Raw genomic sequence first — 15258 nt, 5'->3', positions numbered from 1 at the left:
AGCTCCTGATTCAGCAATATGAGCATTTTCATAATGAAGAAAGTGAGTCTCTCATTGTCATCTTTAGTAGGTTTCAGAAACTACTAAATGCTCTAAAGTTGCATGGAAGGGTCTATCAGACAAAAGACTCCAATATGAAATTCCTTAGATCTCTTCCAAAGGAATGGAAACCAATGACAGTCTCATTAAGAAACTCACAGGATTATAAGGAGTTTACTTTGAAGAGACTATATGGCATCCTGAAAACCTATGAGCTTGAAATAGAGCAGGATGAAAGGATGGAGAGAGGAAAGAAGAAAGGAGGATCCATTGCACTAGTTGCTGAGTTGGAAAAGGAGAAGAAAGTGAAGATGGAAGTTGTTGAATCAACCTCAAGGGTCTGTGAGAACAAGGGCAAGGGGCTTGCAGTAGAAAGTGAAGATTCATTGAGCCAAGATGACATGGAGGACATTGATGAGCACCTAGCATTTCTTTCCAGGAGATTTGCCAAGCTCAAGTTCAAGAAGAACTTTAGAGCAGCCAAGCCAAATAGAAACATGGTGGATAAATCAAAATTCAAATGTTTCAAATGTGGCTTGGAAGGGCATTTTTCCAGTGAGTGTAGGAAGTCAGATTCCAGTAAGAAAAAGTTTGAGTCTGTGGATTATAAGCAAAAATACTTTGATCTACTCAAGCAAAAGGAAAGGGCTTTTATTACACAAGAAAATGACTGGGCAGCAGATGGTCTGGATGAAGATGAAGATGCCAGCTATGTCAATCTAGCCCTAATGGCCAAGTCTGATGAGACAGAAGCAAGTTCCTCAAGCAATCAGGTAATTACTACAAACCTTGCATATTTATCTAAAGCTGAGTGTAATGATGACATTAATGACATGTCTACAGAGTTATATCATTTGCGTGTTACACTTAAGTCTCTTACTAAAGAAAATGCTAAAATTAAAAAAAATAATTTGTTTTTGATTGAGAGGAATAATGTGCTTGAGTCTCAGTTTATTGATTTTGAGAAATTAAGAATTGAGTGTAAGATTGCTAAGGAGGAATTAACTGAGTCCTTAAAAAAGGAAGAAATTTTGAAGAAGCAGCTTGAGTGTGAACAAGAGGTGATTAAGGCATGGAAAACATCCAGGGATGTCCATGCTCAAATCACCAAAGTTCAAGGAATCGAGTCCTTCTGTGATGAAGCCTGGAAAAAGAACAAAGAGAAACTAGAACCCAATTTGGTAGATGGTCTGCTAACAGATGTAGACTCGACGGATGATGAGGATCATCCATCGGATAACAAAAAGTGTTATCCGTCGATTGATGAAAATCATCATCCGTCGGCTGTGAGCAAGCCCATCAGTAAAGCCAAACTAGTTAAGCTGAATGAGAAGTATGGGTCTGTTTCCAAGAACTTTGTTTCAGGAGAGTCGAGTCAAGTTAAAAAAGGAAAAAAGGCTAATGTTGGTCACATGACTGTCAAACAGTTAAGTGACAGACTTGAAAAGATTGAGGTAAAAACAGAGACTAAAAGGAAAAACAATAGGAATGGTAAAGTAGGGATTAACAAACACAATAACTACACACCTGATAAATATGCTCCTAGAAAAATTTGTGTCAAGTGTGGTAGTGTAAATCATCTGTCTGTTAATTGCAAATCTGCCATGCCTACTTTCATGTATGTGCAATCTCAATTTCCTATCATGAATGCCATGCCTTCCATGCCTGTTAATGCTATGTCTACACTGAACATGAATGCACAATTTGCTAATATGCCATTTGCACCTAATCCTTATTATGCCGCATATAGTATGCCACAAATGCCATTTAGCATGCCTTACTGGAATAACATGTTTACACATACCATGCCATTTCCTGTTAGTCGTAATATGCATGATAATTCTGTTGCAATGAATGGTTTCAAAGGCCCAACTCAAATGAATAAGGATGAATCTGAAATTCCCAAGTCAAAAGAGATAAAGCCTAAGAAACATAAAAAGAAAGCTAACAAGGAAGGACCCAAGGAAACTTGGGTACCAAAATCAACTTGATTTGATTTTTATGTGTGCAGGGAAACAGAATCTTTGGTACTTGGATAGTGGCTGTTCAAGACACATGACTGGTGATTCTACCCTGCTCACAGAGTTCAAGGAGAGAGCTGCCCAAGTATTACTTTTGGAGATGACAGCAAGGGTTTTACTGTGGGATATGGCTTGATTTCAAAGGACAATGTCATCATTGAGGAGGTTGCTTTAGTGGATGGTCTTAAACACAATCTGTTGAGTATCATCCAGCTTTGTGATAAAGGCAATTCGGTAACCTTCAACTCAGAAGCCTGTGTTGTGACTAATAAAAGAAGCAACAAAGTGGTTCTCACTGGTGTGAGAAAAGGAAATGTGTACCTAGCAGATTTTAACTCATCTAATACAGAATATGTGACTTGTATTCTTAGTAAAGCAAGCCAGGATGAAAGTTGGCTATGGCACAAGAAGCTATCCCATTTAAATTTTAAGACCATGAATGAGCTAGTAAAGAAAGAACTGGTCAGAGGCATTCCTCTAGTGGAGTTTTCTAAGGATGGACTGTGTGATGCCTGCCAAAAAGGGAAGCAGATTAAAGTATCATTCAGAAAGAAACTTGATTCAACAATTGAAGAGCCTTTACAACTGCTTCACATGGATTTGTTTGGACCAGTCAATGTATTGTCAATCTCAAGGAAAAGATTTTGCCTAGTAATTGTAGATGATTTCTCAAAGTTCTTGGATATATTTCCTAAAGTCTAAAGATGAGGCTAGTGAAATCATCATCAATCACATAAGGCAAGTCAATAATCATCCTAATTTCAAGGTCAGAAGAATCAGGAGTGACAATGGAACTGAGTTCAAGAATTCTGTCATGAGAACATTTTGTGAGGAAAATGGGATTCTGCATGAGTTTTCAGCAGCAAAGACTCCACAACAAAATGGAGTAGTGGAAAGGAAGAACAGATCACTTATTGAAGCTGCAAGGACAATGCTTGAAGAATCTAAATTACCAACATATTTCTGGGCCGAAGCTGTAAATATTGCATGTTACACTCAGAATATTTCTTTGGTTAATCAAGCAAGATGCATGACTCCCTATCAATTGTTCAAGAACAAGAAGCGAACTCTAAACTTTCTTCATGTCTTTGGCTGCAAATGCTATATTTTGATAAATCAAACTGATCAAAATGGGAAGTTTGATGTTAAAGCAGATGAAGGAATTTTTGTTGGATATACTGTTGGTAAAGCATATAGAGTCTACAATCTAAGAACCAACATTATTGTGGAATCAATACATGTTGTGTTTGATGATAAAAAGATTGAAGGACTGAAAGATGGAGATTACCATGAGAGCCTCAAATTCGACAATGTGGAGATGGTTAGTGATGACAGTGATGATGAAAGTGATCAAGAGAATGTATCTAAGGATAATGCAGATAAATCTACCACCAATGAAGCACAAAACTCAACATCTGTCGAGTTGCATAATGCTTCATCTGTCGGAAGACAATCTGCGTTATCCGTTGGGAGACAACCTGCCTCATCCGTCGGTACTCAAAATTTACCATCCGTTGTCAAGGAGCCAGTTAAGTCAGCCATCCATCACTCTCAAGTCAAGCAAATAAGTGTGAATGAGATGAGCATGAACTATCTGGAGAGAGGACAATCTTTCTGCATCAAGTCTCCAAAGGCTGAAATGATTCTTAAACCAAGGGCAAACTACTCAAAATCATCCTTGAAGAACCCCTTGGACACTGTGTATGAGACACCCAAGCCTGATGAGAAGAAGCTTCTGTCAAGATCAATTATCTTCTATAAAGATCCAGTTGATTCAATTTCTAAAAGGAGGATTGCTAAGATTTTCAGAAATGGGAAAGAAATTTGTGTGGTGGCTGGACACCCTCAATTTGCTCAAGCAAAGAGAGAGGAAAAAGCTAGATTAAAGCTGGAAAAGAAGCAGGCTGCTCTAGATACTAAAAACGCTAAACAGAAGAAAGAGCAGATTGCTAACTTGGCCAAGCTACATGTTGTAAATTCATCACAACAAATTCCCTCTCAACCATCTGAAGCTACTGAATCAAGGAAGCAAGTTGAAGAACAGAAGAAATCTCCAAGAAAGAAAGAATTGGCTAAAAGAACTAAAAGGAGACTGGATATTGTTGACAAGGAATTGGAAGATCAATTTCCTAAGGAATCCACACCAACTACAACTCAAGCAACAAAGCCCTCTGTAGTATTTGAAGACATAAGGGTGGTGGATCCCTACAGGAATATTCATGGTGAACTTATTGTGCCCAAGGATGAGCCAATAGAATGGGAGAACATACCAATTCCAGACTTCAATCTACCAATCCTTAGCAAACCAAAAAGGACAAAGTCAAGAGCAGGCAAGAAAGTGAAGTTGTCACCTCTCAAATCCAAATCTATAGTCAAAGCTCAGCCCAAAGTCAATAGGAGAGACTATCTGCACTTGTGTGACATCAAAGAATTTTTTGATCTAAATCTCTATCTGGATGAACTAGATGAGGTAAGATGTATTGATGCATACAGGAACCTACCTGAAATGTTAGTGTTCAAGTACAAAGGAGGAAAGGAGATTCAGTGGCCACTTCACAGGATTCTTCAAGAGAGCCAAGCCGTACTGATTAAAGTTTATTCATCCTTCAAGAAGAACTTTGGGTTCAATATCACTGCAAGAAGACTAGTATTGAAGAAGATTGAAGAACTAAGGAGTGTTAGAGCTAAAGATGCACTCCCAAAGACTCTAATCATCCCATACACAGGGAGAAGAGTGCATCTAAGGCCCTACTGGCTGATGGAGTTCATAGATGACAAAGGTGTGAGAAGATTCTTCAGATTAGAAGACCAATTGAGCATCTCCAGCAATGAGACTCTCTTGGAAATGCAAGGAAAGCTAAATCTCTCAGAATCTGATGAACTGGAATTCCACAGACATCTCCAAAATCAGATTGATAAAAACAACAGAATGCTTGAAAGAAGATCCAGACCTTCAAGAAATTAGAAAAATCTGCTCAGGCTATAGGAGCATCTTGAAAATGACTGTGAGCTAAACTTTTTACATTTTGTTATTTGAAGCACTTTTCAGTATTATCTACTTTTCTTTAAAGCTGTAGGTTTAGGGTGTTTTGTTATCATCAAGTATCTCTTAATTTATGGCTATAATTCCAATAGACATAAATTGGGGGAGATTGTTGTGCATATGTTGTGTACTTGATGATTACATGAACAAAACACCTAAGTAGATTTTACTTAGTGAAATAATGTAGCACTCGACGGATAAGAATTATAGTCCCGATGGATAACTCATTATAGTCCTGACGGATGATGACTTATTATCCATCGAGTGAGTAGCTTATGTAATAATGAGTCTGTAGCATATTTCTGCACACACCTTTGTATAGATTCTGTAGTAGCATATAAGTCATATTGACTTTAACTAGATATGCAGAATATGTTGATTAATTGTACATAGATGATGTCTTGTAATTCTGTATAAATGAATTGAAGTCAAGTGCCAAAATAGCTACCGACGGATGATTAACAAAGTAGTCGATGGATGATCAAATGGCTATCAACGGATGTTCAATATAGTAGTCGACGGATGATCAATGAAGCCATCAACGGATGATCATAAAATCGACGGATGATCATGTACTCAACAGATAGAGAATTTAAATATCAGTTGACAGTGACAGCATAGTCACATGCGTTGAAGTGTATGCACATGAAATGAGGAAGCCTATTAACTGGGTAATAGAGAATAAGTAGCAAAATTTTAGACCCGATAAATTTTATAATGATCCTGTCTTTTGACTTTGTAATCTTGGTAATATATAAACCAAGAAGTAGCAAATAGAAACATAGAGCTGAGATACAAAAAGTGAGAAGCATTTGTAAGCAGAATTATTAGCATTTCTCTGTATTCTCAGTAGTTCATATTTGTAAGCAGTTGTGAGCATTCTTGCACACCAAGTTCTCTCGATATATATTATATATCTCTGGTGGAATCATTCAAATCCACCAGAAAGTTTTTAAAGACTCTTGTTTTTAATTACCTGTGTTTTGATTCACTTAAGTTTTTATTCCGCATTGTGCTAATCAATACACTTATACTTATATTCGAGTTTGAACATTTTATTTCAAGAAAAAGTTTCAAGAATTCCATTCAACCCCCCTTCTGTAATTCTTGTCATATTGTTAAGGGACTAACACATTTTTTTAGTGAAATCCATATATAATTTGAGTTGAAAGTGCTTGCTTGGAAATGGGTGTGGGTTAGTTTTCTTGTTGAAAACTTGTATCCCATATAGCTTTGGTAAAGTGGGTTTGGTGGCTTTATATAGAAACATGTGCAAATGTAGTGTACAACTACTAAGGCATATGGGGGTGCATGGTGTTAGTGTGAGTCTCACGCGCCGCCGCCTCGCCTCATCTCGTCTCGGCATGGCACGGGTCGATGGGCAATTTAGGTGAATGTCTCGGTGTCTCGCATACGCGAGGCTACTTGGGTGAGAAATTTTATTACCGATTTAATTAAAAAATAATGATTAATTTTTTTTCTTTTTTAACAGAAATTATTTCAGAAATTATTTTATAAATATTTTCTGATTGATCAGTTAAATGAATAAAAATTGAAATATTTATTAATTTATTTTGATTAATATTTCAAGTGTATTTTTAATTGTGTGATTAGGGTATTCTAAGGTATAACACACAAGGTAGAAAAATACACAAACCCTAGCAGCCCCCCCTCTCTCTAAAAACTTATATCTCTCTCAAATTCAGAGGTATTTTTAAGCGAACTTAGGTGTTGATCGACGTTGACCTTGCTGTGGCTGTGTACGAATAGTTCTTTAGCTGTTTTATCCTGGAAGGGACTTTGCGAACCCATCACAGTGTAAGTGGGGAAAAATTCTCTTCTAGGACAATCTAGTCTTCTCGAAGGGCTAAGCGACTCAGCTTGTTTATAATTGTCTCTTATCGATTTCTGATTAAAGTGATAAAAGTAAGCTTTCTTTTCGATTTTTGTCAATTTTAATCGCTGATTATTTCTCGTTATTTACCTTAATTATTTTTCTGTTATTGTGAATATGTATAACTGGCCATCACATATTTACTGATTTTTTCCCAACAACTATTATATTTGCTGCCACGAGGAATCGCCTTTGTTCTTACCTTTTTTCTTCGTAAGCCCACAACCGAATGCATACCGGAGCCGACAACTTATCACAAATCAGTCCGAAAAAGCTAGCGATTTGATACACATTAGTTGTTGGCTTGTATCTATAAAAGCCTCAAATACTCATATTCTTATCGATGTGGATGAAACAAGATGTTACAGTAACACGGCTCTTCTACCGCAACGGGGCAGCTATTTGCTAAAGGATTACAAGTGCCCAAGTGCCCGAGAGAAAGGGGGATGTGGTACTCATAGACGTATAATTAAATTAATAACCTTTTTTAATTAGTAAAACCCTTTTTTTGACAAATATGGCTTATAGCCATAGAAATGAGTATATGTTCTCATAAATTCTCGGGGTGAGCGAGGATCGAACCCAGTACCTGGGACGACAGAGGATAAACTCTTAACCATTTGAGCTATCCAACCATGCTCAAGCGAAACCCTTTTTAAGTGGTACACAAGTATTAAATTTGGTTTCACCAATTTTTGGTACCACCAACTTTTGATTTCACTTATTCATTCATGTATATCTTAGAATTCTACTTTTATATATTTTTCAATTCTAGTAAAACTTTTGGTTACACCCTTTATTTCCTGTATCTATATCTTATACCTCTACATGTCTTATGATTCTATTAAGTTTGATTTTATTTTTATTATCTTATTCTTTTACATGTTTTATGATTCTATTAAGTTTTCTTTTATTTTTGTTTCACCATTTTAACTTTAACCTTTGTATTCTTAATTCCCTTACGTATTGCTAATTCAATATATAATAGTTTTTGATTTCATCAACTTTTGGTTTCACCCCATTTAAATTTTATAATAACTATAATTGTATATTTTTTATTCTTCTTTTACTTCTATATGACTTATAATAGTATATGTATTATTTTACCCATTTTTTAATTTTAATTCTTATATTGATTTCAACTCAGTAATCCTATTTTCCGTATGACTTAATAGTATATTTTAATGAAATAATAAATTTTTTGAAATCATAAAATAATTGTAATCTTTTTATTATAATTAAAACACAAATATCATACTCAATAGTTTGGATTGGGTTTTCTGAGTAAAAACTAGAAATTTTGACATGACATTTATACTATTATGTTTTTTAAAAATTATTTAAATAAATTAACTTGGCACGTGTTTCGCGCGGGTTATCAATTAGTCTATACAATACTATAATAACCAGAATGAGGTATAATTTGGTTCAACGGTTATCCCCTAATTTTGGTTATTAAAGAAAGTAAATAAATAGTGTTATGTATTCGCTAAACTACTAATTTGTTAAACTACTAGATATAGTCTACTTATCCTACAATAATACGACCAAAACGTATCGTATTATTAAAAAATAAATAGACAGTGTTCTGTATACGCTAAACTACTAAATTGTTAAATCATTCGACCTAGTTTACTTACTCTACTAAAGTTATCCAATTATTTTTATTATAAATTTATAATATTATATATTTACAAAAATATTTTTAAAATTAGAATATGATGGGATAAATAAAATTTTTAAATATTAAAATGACCCGTGCATCACACGAGATTTAAGCTAATATTTATTAATAAGTGAAACCTCTTTTTAAGTTCTACTTTGGTTTCACTTATTTTTTGGTTCCATCACCTTTTGGTTTAAACTTTTAGGATTCATGTTATAACTCTTATTTTTATCCTTTTTGATGCCTATATAACTTTTAATTGATCAGTATGTATTATTTTTATCCATTTTTTGAATTTTATAAGCCATGCTTTAGGGAAACCATATTTTAAGGGGTACTTTGGTTTCACCCAATTTTCTGGTTTCATCAACTTTTGGTTTCACCCGTTTTTAAATCTTACTATAGCTCTAAATATATCATTTTTATTTTTTTTATTCCCATTGACTTAAAATTTTATAAGTAATATTTTACCCGTTTTTTATTGTTTTATATCACATATTTATATTGTTTTTATATATACAGAATCATATATATCATAATTTCTAGAAAATTTATACATATATAAAGTATATTTTATTAGAAAAATATATGTAATCACAAACTATGTAAAAACACAAATTCACTTAATAATAAGAAATCTAATATGCAATTAATTACATAATAAAATTAATTTAATATTTTGTTAAATTATTCGTCAATCATGGTTCTGATTGCTTGACTAAAATTTCGATTCTAAATGTTAGTTATGTCTTTTTAAACAACAGATACATAATAACGTTGAGTTTATTGTTCTAATAAAATTTGAGTTAATGAAAAATACATATATTTTCAAAAGAATAATTACAATAATCGTACAATTTTATTTATTATATATTTTAAATATATTTATAATAAATTTCTATAATCATTATTTAATATTAATATTTTGATCTTGACTGCTGATAAGTTATGGACTAATCTATGCTATATTATAATAACCGGAATGAACTATAATTTGGTATACTTTTTTTTGGTTGATTTGGTTATCCCTATTTATAACCATCGGATCTTTTTAATCAAGTGATCAAGACTGTTAGATTTAACTACTAAAAGAATACACACTACTCAAGCTCCATGGTTCGAACCCCGTCAACAACAAATATTTATATTGTTATTTATACACTACTAAAACTCTACGGTTCGAACTCCGCCAACAACAAATATTTATATTATTATTTATAAGCTAACCAAGATTTAGGATCGAATTCCGCCAACAACAAATATTTATATTGTTATTCATAAATATACTAATAAGGTAATGATCCAAAAAGAAATTTATTATAATTTTAAATAATATAAAAATATTAATGAAGAATCGCACGGGTTGTAAAAACTCAAGACTTTGATTTAAACTTATGTTAAATGTCTGAAGCTTATGTGCAGAATCAAGCTCGGGCCATCGTTCTTTTACATCAGTTCACTTGTGTAATTTATGTATGTTTTTCATTCCTTGCTCAATTTACCTTAGTTGACTTGTGTTATTTGTTATTACAAACCTTTTCAAAGATATACTTGTCAACTCTCATGTCATTATACTGGGTTCGGTACGTAAGTGCTTCTTCTTCGAACATGTGTATTGCCTTGTGGTCATAGTTTATAGAAGTCTTCTTTTGGATGATCCAAAACATGACAGGAACACACTACAGTCGATGCATATATATTTATAGATTCTTAGTTCTTGTGTCCATGTCTAGGGTAGGTACTACGGGTCAACTAGCTAGCATAATGTATATGCGACAAAAACTTCTGATAAAAACATTCTTGCTCTTTTAATCTAGAAACTCAAAGTTTTGTCTTCTTTGATTTTAAATATGAATGTTGTTCCTCCGTAGGTAGCACATATGTTTCATTCTTTTTGTTTTTATGTTATATAGAATCAAAAAAGTATATCAAATCTGATACTTTTTGGTTTTATGGTTCTGAGTTTCATGCTTTTTTGTTTTTATGTTACATAGAATCAGAACAGTAAATCTAAATCCGATACTTTTTGTTCTTATGTTTTATAGAATCACAATAGTAAACCAAGATATGATACTCCCCCACCATTTCATTTTATACTTTCATTTTTTAAATAAAGCCTTTCAATTTCACCATTTTAAAACACTTGCAAAAATTGTAAAATATTTTAACAAAATTTTGCATCCAATAATTTTTATCCACTTGTTAGGTCCCAATGTGTTTGTAGAAGGGGGTTAAATACAAACAATACCGAATAATCGAATTTAGTGCGGAATAAAAAATTGAAACAAAATTCAAGTTAAATAAAAATATTATTAAAATTGAAAGGTGTTACAACAACGGTATCGATTACAAGGGATTAATCTCAAATTAATTATCACAAATCTAGAATAAATTCGACATGAACTTTTTCTATTTTTGCAATAAAAAGATTCAAATGCTAAACGCAATTTGAGATTAAGTTCTAGGGATTATGATCAGCTAGATAGTTACACAAGAACAAGATAATGATTTCTAGTTGTTTGAATTTAACTTTAAAACTAGAAATGATGATCTTGAAGACAATCGGTGAATTGGCATGACAATCGGTATGACTATCAGTTGAGCTAGCATGACAATCGGTATGACTATCAGTTGAAGTAGCAAGACAATCCCATTGAACTTGCAAGACAATTCTCCTCCCTGATAGAACTTTCGGTGAGACAATTGAATTGACCTGGCATGACAATCAGTATGACAATCCAGATTGTCATGCTAGTTCATTTTCAATTGTCTTGCTGATTTAAAACAGATTTTAATCCAATTAAAATTCTGAAAATCCTTAATATTAATTCAGAATTAATTAATCAATTAATTCAATTAATCAATAAATTAATCTTTGCAGATATAATTTATTTTTTTAATTAAATTATATGACTTAATTAATTAATAGAGAATTAATACTAATCTTGAGCAGCAACCATTCTTCTGAAAATCTTCTGAAAATCACTGAGAATTATGAATCAATTCCACCACTTCAATGTTGACACTCGATGTACTGTCTGGTTCATGAGTGACTAACTTCCGTGACGTTTCTTCATGTCTTGACTTTGATACTTGATTTTCTTCAGATTAAATCCTTGTAATTATCTGATACCCTGACGAGATCTCTGTCACTTGATTAAATCCACAATCTTTATTTGTATCACTGAGGCTTGATCAATTTCTTGAACTTCTTCCAGTGAATTAATTCCTCAAGTCTGTAGATGAACCTTGTTTCTGAATTCTTTGACAGATGTTACTTTACGAGATCTCTTTGACGATAGATCCACTATTTACTTATTACATTCTTATTTGAGTTGAGTTAAATCCTCGAATATACAAATAGGCTATGACATATGCCTTACAATCTCCCCCTATTTGTTTGTTAGACAATAACAACAAATACCAAGAGGATAACTCAACTAAAAAATAAGAAAAAGATATAAACAAAAATGCAAAGTAAATAGCAGAAAAGTTCTGGATAACATTTAACATTTTCCAGATTCCAAATAGATGTTCCTCTAGACTGAACATATCTTCAAGTAGTTTCATCTTCTTTTGCACAACCACATTTCCTGTTGAGAAGCGCATATCTCTCTTGCTTCTCCCCCTATGAGAATCAACTGATTAAAGAAGATCACCTTCGTTTACCACATCTCCCGTACAATAGGATCCGCAGATGAAAACCAATGGTACTCCCCTTTTGAAAAACAGCTTCTTCCCTTACTAGAAAATCACCTTGTGTTTACCACCTCTCCCGTACAATATGATCCGTAGTTACAAACAACAATGGTGTGGTGTAGTGTACATATGTAGGATCTTTTTCTTTCTCCCTGCTATTTCTCCCCCTTAGTTGAGGAATCCTCCAAACTATTTCTTAAGCTTTTATCTCCCCCTTAGAGAAGGAATGTATGCCGTTGTCTGAAGGAGTTCTCATATTTCACTTGGTTGGAAAAGAAATAACAAGTAGTTTCATCTTTCTTCCTCACTGTGAGTGTGTGATTCTGTTTAGTGTACCTCACATGTGTTTCACTCTTCTCTCCACTCATATTTACACTCATTCTCACAAGTGTATCACTCCTCTCTCATAGCTCCAACATTCAGCTGTACTTGCAAGGAAAATCACCTTAGCATCCTTAAGGAGGTTACAGGTGGTGCAATGGGAGTTCTCAAATCCCCATCCTTGTTAAACTCGTCAGATGAATCTGAGTCATAATCTACAAGTTGCTAGTTTCCCTTTTAGGGTTCCAGATTTGAATTCTGGAAAGGTAAACAATGATCTAACGAATTTAGCATAAAGATCAAAGTTCCCTTCTAATGTCTGTGAAGACATTTCCTTGTGACTCATCAGGTAATATCTGAATTATTGTCAACAAGTTTCCGATCTACACCTATGTCAGATCCACTATCCGCATATGCATCCAGGGGATTTAAGCCTGGGGAGGTAGACACTGACCACTGACATATGGCTTTTGGATCAGTATCCTCTCCTGACACCTGTAAAGGCAATTGGTCCATTAACGAACCTTAAACAATCGAATCTGACCTTAAAATGGTCGAAACTCTTGTTTCCGTCAACTCATCCTTTGTGTGTGTAACCTTTCCTTGTGCATCAAGAATTGTTTATGTTTCAAGTGGTGACACTACAACGGATACCTTGGCCGACAGGCAAATTTCAATAAACGCGCCCTGTTGAGAGGATGAATTTAGTAACTATTTTTGTGCCTTTTCAGCCATTACATCTTTTTGAGAAGATGTATGGGGGCTAGCAGTTGTCTCGGTTTAAATACTACTTATCTATGTAGGAGACAGAGCTACTGGGTTGACTTCAGAACCTTTCTTATGTGGTGCACTAGGGCACTATCTCCCTTACGCTCACTCATACTACATTTTAGTGGTTAGAGAGTGTTGGTTGGTTCTATTTCTGTGTTTGTCTTTACAGTCTGGGATAGAAGTTGTGGGTTTTCAACCTCATGACTGTCAGTGAAAGAAAGTCATTGGAGACTGAACCTGTATCACAGAACATATGGCAATATAGAGATAAAATGTATTTAAGATCTTTAAGGAGTGAAAAATATACATTTAATCTTTTGAGAGAAATGATGTACACTAGTGATTTCAAAAGATTTTAATAAAATAAGAAATCACTAATGTAGAAAGAAGTTTGATTTTCTCCTAAAACTCACTACCCATATAAAACAATATGTTTGTGCCTAGTGATAAGAGAGTTATTAATATGACGACTCTACTAGTTCATATTAAACTGTAACTTCAGTTAGAGTGTCATACCATGTTCTTGACGATTGCTTGAGTAGTACACTAGTTCATACCAACCTGAAGTGAGATTGTGAAGAAGAGATTGCATAGTCCAATAGATCTGCAGCTGCAAAGTCCATGAACTGTGGTGCACTGACTTCCTCTTTTGACTCACCAACCATGAGTACACTTGTACACATCTTACTAGAGTCCAATTCCAAGTGTAATGTGCATCAGGTGCTTGATATGTCATAATATTCTCAAGTCTCGTCACTGGTACAATATGTTAGATACTGCTTCCTGATAATAACCTAGCACAATAAACACATTTTCAATGATAACATTCCCAGCTTGCAAACAGCCATATCCCTCAGATAAACCTTTGCTGTTATCTCCAAAGGTAACCAGTGGGCCAGCTTTCTCAACCACATTTGATAGCAGGGCTCTATCTCCGGTCATATGTCTTGATGATCCACTATCAAGAATCCACACTACTGGTTACACCTGTTTAATGCCCTGCACTACAAATGGATTAGACCTTCTTCGGAACCCAAACTTGGTTGGGCCCGGCATACTTGTAGAATTGTCCTTTGTCAGGCAAAACAATATTTTTAATTTTAATGGTCTCAACTTTCTCAATGACTGAACATTTGACCTTGTAAACAGCCTTAACAAATTTCTATTTAGGCTTAGGCACAAATGTCTCCTTTCTAGCCTTAGAAGGACTAGCAGTCTTAGGCCTATCATACTTCTTATTATTCACATGCTGACGAGGAGTAGTCTTATCACTAGAAATATGCTTACCATTAAAATAAGCATACATCAAATTAAAAGCACAAGACATACAATTAACAACATCACATGCTTTATGAGAGTGATTAACAGCAGACAATTTATGCATGGTAGACATGGCATTTTTTTTATCCAACTCATGTGTGTCTGAGTTAGTCTCAGTTGCTTTCACAACTTTGACTGGAACTTTCGACACACTTCGCTTGGAAACAACCTTCTCATTAGCATGATCTTCAGCACGTATTTCTTCTTGAATAACAGAAGAGGTCACATCAAATGGTTCAGCAATTGATGCTTTATAAAGGGGTTTATCAACACCCTTAAGCACATGTGATACTTCCCTGCCTTTAGCACATACATGAGGAGGGGAGTTTATGCCTAATTCTCCAATAGCAGCATTGTAATCATAACATATTCCAGATGTTTGATTAACAACTTGCTTACTGTAGAACTCTTTAGCCTTCGAACAAGAATTGAAGTAGGCTCTAACCTTAGTCTCAAGACCGGTGATCTTGTCTTTGAGAATAGT

Source organism: Apium graveolens, chromosome 7 (genome assembly GCF_009905375.1).
Source record: "Apium graveolens cultivar Ventura chromosome 7, ASM990537v1, whole genome shotgun sequence".
Classification (NCBI taxonomy): Eukaryota; Viridiplantae; Streptophyta; class Magnoliopsida; order Apiales; family Apiaceae; genus Apium; species Apium graveolens.
The sequence above is the reverse complement of the archived record's forward strand: the minus strand, read 5'-3'. Positions refer to the sequence as shown.